This window comes from Pongo abelii, chromosome 1 (genome assembly GCF_028885655.2).
Source record: "Pongo abelii isolate AG06213 chromosome 1, NHGRI_mPonAbe1-v2.0_pri, whole genome shotgun sequence".
NCBI classification, from domain to species: Eukaryota; Metazoa; Chordata; class Mammalia; order Primates; family Hominidae; genus Pongo; species Pongo abelii.
In genome coordinates, this window is record NC_071985.2 from 217,000,653 (window position 1) to 217,015,234 (window position 14,582).

At 41.4% G+C, this 14,582-nt stretch overlaps 1 pseudogene; it reads right to left on the minus strand.

Moving 5' to 3' along the window:
- Window positions 1-13,776: 13,776 nt before the first annotated feature.
- On the minus strand, window positions 13,777-14,314 carry LOC129060606 (profilin-1-like; annotated as a pseudogene).
- Window positions 14,315-14,582: the final 268 nt, after the last annotated feature.

Below are 14,582 nucleotides of genomic sequence, written 5' to 3' on the forward strand. Positions count from 1 at the left end.
TATAATGGGTTAAAAGTATAATGGGTTAAAAGTGGCCACTTTTGAAGGCCTTTCCCATCTCCCATTCCAGAATCCTGTAGGACTTAGAATTTATGGGCCACGGTGGAATTCTTGGTTTCCCAGGACCTTGTGGTGGACGCCTTCTTTCACTGAGCATTCATAGGGTGACTATTAGGTACCAGGCCCTGCTCTGGGCTAGAGACCCCACAATGAGTAAATCTCAGGTCACTACCCCACAGAACCCACCACTGCAGGCATTGAGAGGGGGAGAAAGGGGCATGGCCTGTGTTCTTCTCATGTGGTTGCCCACAGGTCCTGGGGGAGTAGGAGCCAGTTCAAGGAGAGAAGTCCAGTGAGAAAGGCAAATGGATGACATCAGACCCAGGGGCTGAGGCCCCCAACTGCAGCCGGGTAGCTTCTGGAGTGGACAAGGAGCAACAGGGAAGTTTGCGGCCTGGTGTTCTGGGATCCACTGTCTCATCTCATTCTTGTGGGCACCAGAACTTATCCAAAGACAAGACTCAGTGTCTGTGGTAACAGTGGGCCAGAGATAGAATGTGTTTCAGAGGAGGAGGAAGGGGTTGTACCCCATGGAAACAGTATATGGTTTTACAGTAGCGTGTCTTTCTCTAGTAACTACTTAGCATGTTTCTGTTAATGGAAAATATTGGTGGTGTAAGTTTCCCCACTGTTCTCATCTTCATGTAAATTTGTTCATTTCCTTCCTTCCTTCCCTACTTCCCTCCAACTCTCTCTCTCTATTCTTTCCCTCCCTCCCACCCACCCTCCGTCCCTCCCACCCACCCTCCGTCCCTCCCTTCCTTCCTCCTTCCCTCCCTCCCTCCCTTCTTTCCTTTCTTCCTTTCTTCTTTTCTTTTTCTTTCTCTCTCATGCTCTCTCTTTTTCTTTCCTTTTCATTCTCTCTACTTTTTTGAAGAGCTCACACTGTACTGAAACCTACATTATTTACCAAAATCTCTGGAGCTGCTTCTGTCTGGCAGGTAGAGAGCTCATCCAGTATCCCTTAGCTCTTCCCAGCCCCCTCCTTTGATTTGTGGGTGCCACTGGGGCAGCTTCTGAGTCTCAATGGTTTCTAGTCTTCACCAAGTTCTGCCCACCCAGATGGTTTTTACCTGTCCTTACCAGAAACCTGCACTGTCTAGATTGCTGAGGCTGCTTCTCCTTAACCAATCTGCTATCTGTATTCCGGGGGCACCCCAGGGTTAGAGGTAAATGGCATAGGCCTTGAAATCTCCAACTGCTCTGACTCCAGGTTGGTGCACTTCAATGCCAAGTACTAACCACACAATAACAGGATGCCACCAAAACCTTGATATGGGGCTGCTGCATCCTAATTTTAAAAAGTTAATAGACATTATTTTTTAGAACAGTTGTAGGTTTACAGAAAACTTGAGTGGATAGTACAGAGAGTTCTCCTAGGCTCTCCTGTCCTCCAGCACACAATTTTCCCTATTAGTATGTTGTATTAGTGTGGTCCGTTCGTTACAATTGATGAACCACTGTTGATATGTCATTATCAACTAAAGTCCATAGTTTACATTAGAGTTCATTATTTGAGTTTCACAGATTATAGGTTTTGGCAATTACATAATGTCCTAAATCCCCAATTCAGCATCATGTGAAATAGTTTCACTGCTGAAAATTCCCTGTGCTTCACCATTTCGTGCATCCTCCTCTCCTTCACTCCTGACAACCACTCATCATTTTACTACTTCTATCTTTTTGACTTTCCAAGAATGTCCTAGAGTTGGAATCATACGGTATGTGGGTTTCCAGACTGGCTTCTTTCTAGCATTATGTACTTGAAGTTCCTCCATGTCTTTTCATGGCTTGATAGCTTGTTTTTTAAAATCAGTGAATCAGATTTCATTGTATGGCTACAACAGTTTTTTATTCATTCACTTGGTGAAAGACATCTTGGGCACTTCCAAGTTTTGGCAATTATGAATAAAATTGCTGTAAGTACTTATGTGCAGGATTTTGAGTGAACTTAAGTTTTCCAAAGTGACTGTACCCTTTTGATTTCCACTAGCGATGGAAAGTTCTAGTTGCTCCTCATCTTTGACAGCATTTGGTATGTTCGCCTTTTTGAATTTTAGCCATTCTAATACAGTGATATCTCCTTGTTGTTTTAATGTGCAATTCCCTAATGACAAATGATTTTGAGCATCTTTTTCATATGCTTATTTTTCATCTGTATATCTTATTAATGAGGTGTTCAGATCTTTCACCTGTCTTTTTTTTTTTTTTTTTTTTTTGCTTTGCATTGTTTAGTTCTCAGAATTCTTCATATATTTTGGACAGCAGTTTTTCCATCAGATTATTTTATAAATATTTTCTGCCGGTCTGTGACTTGCTTTTTCCATTCTCTTAACAGTGTCCTTCACAGAGCAGAAGTTTTTAATTTTAATGAGGCTCAACTTAATTTTTTTTCATTAGTAGATTGTGCTTTTGGTTTTGTATTTAAGAAGCCATCATCCAACCCAGGATCCCCAAGATTTTCTCCTATGTTATCTCCTAGGATTCTTATGGTTTTGCACCTTACATTTACATGTAAGATTTATTTTATAAAGGGTATAACATGCATACCTGGATTTATTTATTTATTTTTTTTGCATGTGGTTGTCCAGCTGTTCTAGCACCACTAGTTGGAAAGGCTGTCTTTGCTGTTTTAAATTGTCTCTAAACCTTCATGGAAGATCAGTGGACTGTATGTAGGCCTGTTTCTGGGCTCTGTATTCTTTTCCATGGATCTATTTGTGTGTGTTTTCTCTTTTCACCAACTTCACACTATTTGGGTTACTGTAGCTTAGTGTAAGTCCTCAAGTTGGTAGTGCCAAATGTCAGGGGGTTTTTCTGAACTTCATCATGAGAACCTGGTTGAGATCATTGTAGTAAAACTTAGAAATGTGTGAGATTCCCCTTAGTCTGGTTTTCAAGGAGTTTTTAATGCTCTGGCCAGGCCACCCACAGCTTCTAGTAATCTGTCAATACCATTTAAGTGCTCCTCCCACTTGCTGTCCCCAGTAGCTTCTCTTCCCTGTGAGCTCTGACTCCTTGTGTGTTAGCCTGTTTTTCTCATTTTTAGGGTGGCCGTTTTCCCTGTGACCTCAATTCTCTGGTCCACCCTAGAAGCGTTGGCTTTCAGTTTGTTCAGCTTTTTTCTAGCTGTGAGGACAAGTGATGACTGCCTAGCTCTTTCCATGTTGGAATGGATATCCAAAAGTTCATTTAAAGGATTACTTGTTATAAAAGTCACCCATTGTCCATGTACAACTCAGTGATTTAAGGTGATATATAGAATTGTGCAGCCATCAGCAGATGGCTTCAGCAGATCAGTACTTTAGCACATTTTGTCGCTTCCCCAAATTCCCTTGAGCCTCTTTGTAGTCATTTCCTAATTCCCTGGTCCCCATGACTGGGTGTGAATAGAATAAATATTTGGAAAGTAGACTTCATTATATTTACATTTTCGTGTGTTTGGGACTTTATATAGTGGACTATTGTGTTCGTTTTGTGACAGGTAGAGAAGAGATTGCATTCTAGGGATGGTTTTTTGGGGAACATAATAGTAGTCCTGTTTATGGCTCTCCTTGAATTGGTTCTTCTGTTCTGGTGACTGGTATTTGCTACCAAACCTTGTCTGGTGAGCACAAGAAAAGGAATTTTTAAAAATCTGCTATGAAAATCGAGATGATACATTTTCACATAATAGTATGTGGAGTTAAGTAATGAAGCATCTTTATTGTTTATTTATTTATTTTTTGAGATGGAGTTTTTGCTCTGTTCCTCGGGCTGGAATGCAATGGCGTGATCTCAGCTCACTGCAACCTCCACCTCCTGAGTTCAAGTGATTCTCCTGCCTCAGCCTCCTGAGTAGCTGGGATTACAGGCACCTGCCACCACGCCTGGCTAATTTTTGTATTTTTAGTAGAGACATGGTTTCTCCATGTTGGCCAGGTTGGTCTCTAACTCTTGACCTCAAGTGATCCACCTGCCTTGGCCTCCCAAAGTGCTAGGATTACAGACATGAGCCACGGCCCAACCTGAACCATTTTTATTCTTTCAGAAATGTGATTGATAACAGTAAAGCCACACTCCTCACATGCCTGAAATACCCCTCATTGTCTTCTTCAGGTGGCAAGTGCTCTGGAACAGCCACATAAATGTGAGGGCAATATTTTTACTGTAGTTCTTTCATTGATTGATTGATTGATTGATTTTTTTCTCTTAGAGAGGTTAGCATCCATGTATCTGAAATTGTAATTCAAGGAAAGAGACAGGCATCTGTACTAGTTTTCTGTTGCTGCCAATTATCACAGTACCACAAACCAGTGGTTTGAAACCACAGAAATCTGGAATGAAGTGGCTGGGTTCTCTGATCAGAGTCATATGAGGCTAAAATCCAGGAATGGGCTGGCTGTGTTTTTTTCTAGAGCTCAAGTTATTTTTTCAAGTTCACTACAGATGTTGAAAGAGTTCCTATTCTTGTTTGTGGGGGACTGAGGGCCCTTTGTCTTTGCTGACTATCAGCCGGGAGACACTCTGACTCCAGAGGCAACGTGCTTTCCTCCTTACCTGTCTTTTCCATCATCAACCAATAACAACTCATGGAGTCCTTCTCAAGCTCCTACCTTCTGTGACTTCGTCTTCTCCAACCAGCCACAGAAAGTTCTGTCATGTATGGAGTGATGTGATTAGATCCAGTTCATGCAGGTAACCTCACCAGGTCAAAGTCATGTAACTGGCACGTAACAACATAATCACAGGAATGGTGTCTCATCACCTTAACAGGCTTTAGAGACAAGGGTGTGACATATTTGGGGACCATTTCAGAAATTCCACCTACCACAGTAGGACACTCACATTCCCCCAACTCCCTCTCCCCTAAGGTTTCCAAATTTCAAGTCATTAAAGCATTAGTTCAACATGAAAAATGTCATGTAGATCACATCAGATCAAAAGTTTAAAATTCCATCTAAAACATCCACACCAGGTGTGGATGAGGCTGAGGCTTGTGAGGGTGTCCACAAAGTACAGGTCTTTGACATAATTCCCTTACCTCCATTGACCTGTGAAACTGAACAAACAGCTTATCTGCCCCTAATGTGAAATGACGGGACAGACATAGAATAACAGCTACAGTGATTCTAGTTCAAAATGAGGAAACATGGAAGGGATAAAGAAGTCACTGACCCAAAATAGTTTGGAAATGGAGCTGGGCAAAATCCAGCAGAAGTTTCTTAATTAGGATCAACAGCCTGGGACCAGCCCGCTGTCCTGTGGGTCTTTGCCTCTGGGCTGTCTGCTGTGCATTTCTTGAAACTATTATTATTTATCTTTTTTCTCACACTCTTTTCCATATGGTTTCTATTGCACTCAAAATGTTTTTGAGATTCATCCATGTTGTTTTGTGTGTCAACAGTTCGTTCCTTTAGCCATTCCATGGAATGAATGTATCACAGTTTATTGATCCATCCTTGTATTGACAGATACTTGAATGTTTCCAGTTTTTCATATTAAGAATAAAACTGCTATGAACATTCTTGTATAAATCATTTTCTGGACATATGTTTTAGTTTCTCTTGGATAAATGCTTAGGAATTACTGAGTCATAGAATAGGTAGTTGTTTGATTCTGTAAGAATATGCCAGATATTTTTTCCCAAAGTGTTTATACTATTGTACATTCCAAACGTACAAAGGTGAGAAAGCTTTTGCTCCTTCCAAAGAGGCCTCTCTATATACATGTAATTTTTTCTAACTGGAGATAGGCTGATGACTTCAGGGACGTGAGCATGGGATACAGGACACCTGTCATCACCACCACCGTGAAGTTGGGATTCAGGAAGGAGGTTAATCCTATAAGGAATCCTGTGACCAGCATGAGCTGCTGTCAGGCCACAAAGAGCACTCAAGTGAACAGGGCATAGGAGGCCCTGGGGTCATGGTGAGAAAGTGTCTCATTGGTAAAACCTTTTCCCTTTGGGAGGTAAATAAATTCTTGGTTCCTTCTTGGTAGCCCTTGAAGATAAGGATGTTGAAACAAAATAATATCATATCTGCAGAAACTCAGATCTTGGTAAGATTTACTAGTTGGGAATCCAATGTTAATGCTAAGAAGCAGCCTCCAGTTGGGATCAAATGTGAGCCTATGGATCAAGGTGCATACTCAAACACAGAGAGCTTTTTGAAAGATGCTACCAGTAGTTTTTCCAGGGCAGAGATAGGTCATTTATTTTTCTCTCTAATCTAGCCAATATGCTTAGCTGAGAAGGTTTCTTCATATCACTTTAAATGATGGTGTCCTTGTACAACAATTTTGTAAACATTCTTTAGATAAGAATTTTATGGGTATTCTTTATTGCATTAGGCTTAAATTCAGTGCATCTTAAGATTTTATTGCAAAGTGTTGCCTTGTTTCCTTTTTGAGATGATACAGTTTATAACATGCAAGTGTGCTGTCTGTCCCCTCCCTTTATGTACATAGAAAATGAGCAAACATGTGGCCATGAAACAGATGGTCTTAGAATTGGTTCAGTGGTTGTGAGTTCAGCAACCCAAGAGTGTCTTATCTGAAATACCGCCAGGAATGCCTGGACACAGTAGACAAAGGTTGTTCAACTGGACGCCTTAGGATACATGCTTCCAAAAAGAAAGTAGCCGAAAAGAAACCAGAATAACAGAATATCAGAGCCAGAGGAACACTTGGAGGTAATTCAGTACCTCCTCCTTTTCAACCTACAGGGGAGATAGTGGAACAGAAGCAGAGATGGGCCTGCCTGCTGTGCCCAGAATTCACTGGAGATTGTTGCGGTGAAGAATTTCGTTTATGATGAAGGAGAAATAAACCCCCTTCAGCTTAAATTCAGGCAAGTTTATTGAAAAGGTGAAGAAGCGTCTTGCAGAAGCAAAGCATGGCTGAGGCTTGTGGGCTCTGTCTGGGAAAATGAGCAGCCGACGGTGGCTGATGCTGCCCCTGACTCTGGGGCCATGTGGTCTCTTATTCCCTGAGAGCATCTCTTCTATTCTCTTGCATCTTCCCTCAGCCTGGCAGTCTCTGTGTACTCTTCAACACATAATTGAGCAAGGCTGTGCCAGCCCCAATGCCACCTGGCACTTTAGGTCAAATTAGAAAGGCATGAAACCAAGTGGCCCTTTATAATACAGCTGTTGGAACAACAGTTGAAAGTACAATATCTTGACTCCTGGGTTAGTGCTTTATGCTGAACTTTTTTTTTCTGAATATGAGCCCAGACTTTGGAATATTAGTGTCACCTAGCGTTATTAGCTAGCATTCTCCTTTTGTTTCCCCATAACATCCCCTCCTTCTTCCCACAGATCCACTCTTCACTCATTTCCATCCTGTCTCATGCCACTCGGGGCTCGTCCCTTCTAGAATGCATCCCTGGCTCCCCTGCGTGCACACTTCTAGTTAGGTTTAGCAATGGAGGGCACCTGATGGAGCCTGGAAGTGAGAGGAAGGTGAGGTCCGTATTTCTTCCCTCTCCCTCCCTGCTCTGGCACTGAGTATCTGGCAAGAGCTGCATCTGTCTATTACTTCAGTGGCCACGCTTCCACAGCCCCAGTTCTCAGTGGGTCCCATAGCATTATTTTCCTTTGTTCCCTTGGCTCCCATCAAGGAAGATCCAGAGACATTCTCCTCACCAAGGCGTTAAGAAATGCACAGGTAAGGGGAACAGCGGCATGGGTATAAAGGTCCTGTGGCGCCCATCCTCTGCAGGCTGGAGGTCATGGTGGGAGATGCTGCATGGATTTGCCCTCCCTGCTGTCAGTGAGAACAACAGGGTTCTGGAAGAGTAGAGGACAGACCGTGGGACTTGGCCATCTAGAGACAAGGCAGGAGAGATTTCCTTGAGAGGCAGGGATATGTGGTGGTTACTAATCATTCTCATCATTCTGAGGTGTCTGGAAATGTAATGGATGGGAAATCTACTAAGAAATCAACTTACATAATAATTAGAAGACCTCTAGTTCTGAGGACAGAGACCTGATGGAGTCACCATAGTGGGAATTTATGACCTGGCATCCGGTTCAGATACCTGGAGCTTCTTGGCTGAGGGGAGATTGGATCCCTTGAGGAAGAGTGAAGGCTTCAATGCTGCCACAAGTGTATGCTGTAAATCTTCCTCCAGGCCTTCCCCAGAAGGACCTGAAGCCATTTATACGGGTGACTGAGGAAAGGGAAATACTCAGAGTTTCTGTGGCTTATTGGATTCTGGCTCTGAAGAATGCTAAACTAAGGGCACCTGTGGTGGCCATGAAACTGTGAAACTGCACTACTTGCATCTCCAGCTGCAGGAGGCGTAACGAATCAACAGCCGCAGCTGCTGCGCTCCGAATGGAGGACTTGATGACATTTCCCCTGGATCTGTATTAGCCTATGAGGAGGAAAGCCTCATATCAAGTCCTCCCAACAGAACACCCATGATGACTCATGAGGATGTCGAAAGTGTTTTCCTGTGGTAACTGTGACTTTCTTTTCTTCAAAGTCTGTTTTGTTCATGGACATTAACTGATTTATATAAAATAAGAGAATAAATGCCTAGACTCCCATGAGTGTACCTTTTACTGATAAACTCTAGTTCTGAGGACAGAAGCTTGATGGAGTCAGTATAGGAGGAATTTACAACCTGGCATCCAGTTCAGAGATTTGGAGCTTCTTGACTGAGGGGAGATCGGGTCCCTTTAGGGAAGAAAGAAGCCTTCAATGTTATCACAAGTGTATCCTGGAAATCTTCCTCTAGGCCTTCCCAGAGGGACCTGATAATATGACTTATGATACAGTGACCCCAAATTCAGGGTGTTCTCATCTATTCTCAAGAATGCAATATCTTATTCCTCTGAATTCAACCTAGTACCAATATTTGTATGTAGCTATGCACCTTAATAGACCATAGCTAATTAGATGAGGAATGGTAGACCCAATTCAACCATACAGGCATCAACCATATCAGCATACAGGCATCCCTCTCCCACCATTTCATTCTTGTCCCCACTCCAAAGCCTTCTCCGTTTTATTTGTATTAATTTTCTATTGCTGCATACTAAATTACTGCAAGCATTCACAGCATAAAATAAGAATGATTTATTTTCTTGCAGTGTCCACAGATCAGAAGTTCAGGCCTGGATTAGCTGGGTCTTCTTCTCAGGGCCTCACAGGCTGAAATTATGCTGGGTTTCTTTCTGGAGGTTCTGGGGAAGAACTTCCTCTCAAGTTTCCTCAGGTTGTCAGCTGAGTTCAGTTCCTTGTGACTGTAGGACTGAGATCTCTGTTTTCTTGCTGGCTGTCAGCTAGGGGCCTCTCGCTGCTCCTAGAGGCCTCCTATGTTCCCACTGCATGCTTCCTCCAGCCAGCAGAGGAGAATCACCCTGCATGAGAACCCTCCTGCACTTCACATCTCTCCAGGAAGACCTCAGTCCCTCCAAGGAACTCACCTTCACTAGGTCAAGCTCATCAGATAATCTGTCTATCTTAAATTTGACTGATTTGGGATCTCAATTACATCTGCTAACTTGTTTTTGCCATAAATTGTAGCACAATCATGGGACTGACGTCTCCTCAGTGGCTTCATCTACACTCAGGAAGAAGTGATTATATAAGAGCAAAGATCACTGGGGGTCATCTTAGGATTCTGTCTACCATAATATTATAAAGACACAGTAATTAAAAGAGTATAACAGATTTCCGCTTCTGTCTGTTAGAATAAATCATATCAGACTAACCCTGCCTCCATAAACAACCGTGAAATTGTTTTCAGACAGTGGACAACAGGCAGTACAACAGAAAACTTAAGGGGGAAGCCCCATGATTTCCTAATTCTTTGGGGAGAATTTCTCAGCAGCTGCATAGTGGGCTAGAGTCCACTCAGGGCAGGGCAGCCCACTGAGTTGAGAAGGCAGAGATCAGAGTCCAAGGCCACTGAAACAACTGCCATCTGCAGAGCAGGGCACCAATGAAGAGACAGCTGTTCAAAGGTGCAGCTCTCAAAGTCTATGTGGGGTTCCATGTGCATACTTATCAAGGACTGGACTGTACCTGCACAATTAAAAGACTAACAGATTTAACAGAGGGGTGGCTGCTATAAAATTGAGTTTGGACCAGAGGTACTTGAGGTGGAGGAGGGTTGGGGAATGTATGATGGAGTTTCTGCCATCCATGGTGGGAAGAACTCATGCACACCTCATTAGCACCCAGGTATCCAACTGAGACACTAGAATGGATGTGCTTTAGGAATAAGTGTCACACTTTTCAATAAGGCCTATTGTAGACCAGCCTGGTAAAGCCTAAAACCAAACCCTGACAAAATCCACAAAGGGGTGGATTGGTGATTGAGTCTTGCCAAATTAGAGGGTCTTGGGAAATGCTGTGGGCTTTCCATGAATCCGTTGTAATAAAACATAAACCAGTCCACATAAGTCCAAAGTGAACAGACAGTAATTTTACTGTCCACTAGAACAAAATTAATTCACACAATCAATGACACAAGTTAGCCAAGTCGACATTTAAGCAAAATACATCTAAGAACGGCTAACAAATAACTCTCCTCAAACTCACATAGAGCATTCACCAAGATAGACCACATATGCTGAGCCATCCTTAGTATTTTCTGTCCTTTGACTCGTGTATACTGTGCTCAAACTCTTAAAATTATACGCTTTAATTATACACTTTAATGATTATACACTTTCATGCATCTCAATTGCATGTAAGTTATATTTCAATATATTTGTTAAAAGTTTATAATTAAAAAAACTGTCCCTAGCTTGATTCAAGAAATCTTTTTTATATTTAAAAAATATAATTTTATATATTATCAGGGCAAAAGAGAAAAACCATATGATTACCTTTTCATACACAGTAAAAGCATTTGGCAAAATTGAAAACTTTTTTCATGATTTATAAAAACAAACCCCAGAAAACTCAGCATGATAAGAACAGAAGGCAACACTTCCAACCCTGTTAAGGGTAGATTTGAAAAAAGCTCGCAGGTAACATTATATTAAATGGCATAGGATTGAATGCTTTTCTATTAAATCAGAGAAAAAAGTAGGATATCTGTTGTTATTTTTTCAATTCAGCATTATACTAGAGATCTAAATCAATGCAATAAAGTAAGATAAATAAAAGTATTGAAAAGATTGAAAAGAAAGAATTGAAGCTGTCTTTATCCACAGATAATGACTCTGTAGGTTAATAATCCTAGAAATCTACAAAAATCTAATTAGTGAGTTTGGTAATGTTGCAGAATATAAGCTCAATAGAAGCAGTCTTTTGTATTTCTGTGTATTAGCAATGAGCATTTCGAAAATGAAATAAAAATACAATTTCATTTCTAGTAACATCTAAATACATGTGCTTATAAATAAATTCAACAGGCTGGGTGCGGTGGCTCACCTGTGTGTGTGTGTGTGTGTGTGTGTGTGTGTGTGTATGTATGTGTATTCACCTTTTTTAAGATTATCTATCTATCTCCAAACAGGGAACATTAAGAGAACATAAAAAGAAACCACAATATAGGAGATATCATATTTATTTCCAACAAAGTGTTTTTTTAGATGGTGTGTATATATATAGTGTGTGTATTTATATATATAGTGTGTGTATATATATAGTGTGTAGATATAGTGTGTGTGTATATATATATAGTGTGTGTATATATATATATATGTAAGTCTGATAAGATAAACAGCACAATGAAACAATTTCTCAAAAGACTTGAATAGATACTTCAGAAGAGAAGATACATGAATGGTCTATTAGCCTAGGAAAAGAAGCTCTACTGTTTAGTCATCAGGGAGATCAATCAATACAACAATGAGATACCAGTACATATCCAAGAGAATGACTAAAATTTAAAAGGCTGAAAATAGCACATGTTGGTGAGGATATAAAGCACTTGGAAGTCTTATACTTGTAGGAATGAAAAATGGTAGGACTCGTTTGAAAATCTAACAGTTTCTTAAAGGTTAAACATACACAAATAAGATGGACAGTAATTCCATTCCTAGGAATTTACACACTATGTCTGCACATGATCTGTATGTGTATTTCCAGACCAGACTGAGGGGTGGGCTGCTATTTCTTGTGGCCCAGTAATGAGATGCAGATGAACTGGGGAGGAAGAGAGTTTTGACTTCTGCAACTGGTTTCAGGGAAAAGGCCTGGAAATTATCAGCAGACCAACTCAAAATTACAAAGTTTTCCTGAGCTTATGTACCTTCTAAACTATATGTGTATGTGGAAGTGTGCATTCATCTAAATACGTAAGTGATTAACTTCTAATCTATAAGTAAGGTCTGAGTCCTGAAGACCTTCCTCTGAAGCCTCAGTAAATTCACTTAATCTAAATGGGTCTAGGTGCTGGGCACCCTTGTCTCCTGCTAAATCACAGAGGTTTGGGGAGTTCCTTCAGACCTCCAATAAACTTGTTTGTGGAGGCCTGGGGAGTTTCTTCAGACCCCCAATAAAACTTGTTTAATACTAAATGACTCCTGTTAAGAATGCCTTCGTTATTTTGTCATGCTTTAAGGCCCAGGAAAAGCCTAGGCAAAACTCGGTGGGCTTTCGTTACATTCCAGCCTTTGTAATAAGGGGACTGGGCTTTTTTTTTTTTTCCTCTTAATATTTAACTGAACCACTCAGTCGGTACTGAAACAGTTGTTAGGGAGGCCTGTGTTAGTGAGACCTGGCCTGCCACATATGGATGCTTATGATAGTTTCTTCATAATAGCCCAAACGTGGAATGATAGAAACGTCCAATAACAAGTGAAAGTATAAACAAACGTGGTATAGCCGCACAAAGGAATACTACTCAGCAATTACAGGGCATTAACCGTTGATGCAAATACTCATATGGATGGATTTTAAAATTATGTTGATGCATGAAAGAAGGCAGACACAAAAGAATACGGGTATAATTTCATTTATAGAAAATGGTTGAAAATGGAAACGGATCTGAAGTGACAGCAGCTCCTTGAGGCCGAGGGCTGAAAGACTGATGAACTGCAAAGGGGTACAAGAAACTTTGGGGCATAGGGAAATTCCTCTATCCTGGTTGTGGCAGTAGTTCCATTAGTGTATACATTTGTAAACATGCATTGAATTACACATTTTAAAGTGGTGCACTCTGTTGTACCTAAATAATGCCTTTATAACGTTGATTTCGTCATGTTAATTTCTCCATACTAGCAAATAGCAGCTAGAAAATGAAATTCAATAAAACATAATAGAAATTAGTATTCGGAATCATTACATGCTTAAGAATACATGCAGTGAAGCAGGTACAAGGCCCCTAAAAGCAATTGATGAGAAAAATTAAAGAAGACTAAATAGAGAAATATATATCATGTTCATTGATTGGAAGATTCAATTTTGTTAGCATATTACATTAATACAATTCTGATTAATATTTCTAGTAGGAGATTTTAGAGAAATGTAAAAGCTAATTTCAAAATGTATTGGAAAATCCAAGAACCTAGAATAGGCAAGTCGGTCTTGAAGAAGCCTTACTCTGCTAGACTTCAAACCTGATTTTAAAGCTACAGTAATTTACAAACGGTAGTACTGGTGTAAGTATTCATAAATATATCAAAGTAAAAGAATACAGATTCAAACAATATGACCAGATATGTACAGTTATTTAGTTGTTTTAGTAGAATCTTTTTTATTCATAAAAAATCCCTCAAAAAAATTTTCCAAGCACACACAGGAGGGCCATGGGTAGGAGAAGGTGTCTGTCCATCTATCCCTGGCCCCCAGCCCATGTGGTTTTGGCAGCAATAGGGGTGTGGGGTAATGGCCCCCAAAATTAAAATGGCATATGTGTGTATGAGAAGTAAAGGAGGGCAAAGCTGTGGGGAACGGTTGAGGGGAAGGAACAAAGGAGGTCAGTACTGGGAACGCTGAAAGTGGGAGGCCATTTCATAACATTTCTTTTTGATGAAACTGCCATGGACAGCTTCTTTGCCCATCAGCAGGCCTAACGTCTTGGCAGTCATGGTGACAGTGACATTGAAGGTGGGGGCTCCACCGATGCTCTTTGTTTGAAGATCCACGGTCAACTCCCCATCCTGCAGCAGTGAGTCCGGGACCACAGTACATTTCCGGCCCCGCAGTGTCAGTCCATTCACGAAAAAGCTTGACCAGTCTTTGCCAACCAGGACACCAACCTTAGCTTCGTGATGTTCACGAAGGTTTTCCCTGGGACGGCAGCCCAGATGGAGGTTGAGTCCTTGTTGCCCACGATGGCCTCAAACCTAACAGTTCCCATTTACCACGAGGCTGTAGATAGAGGCGTCCACCTGGCCATTGCGCGGCTGCGGGGGCTCCTTCTGGTCACTGCTGCTGGGGCCACCTGGGCTGGGGCACAGGGGAGGCGCTGCCCTCCTCACCACAGCTCTGCTAGCTGTGCAGCGGCCCTCACACCACCATATATATATATATATTTATTACGCTTTAAGTTCTAGGGTACATGTGCACAACGTGCAGGTTTGTTACATAGGTGTACATGTGCCATGTTGCTTTGCTGCACCCATTAA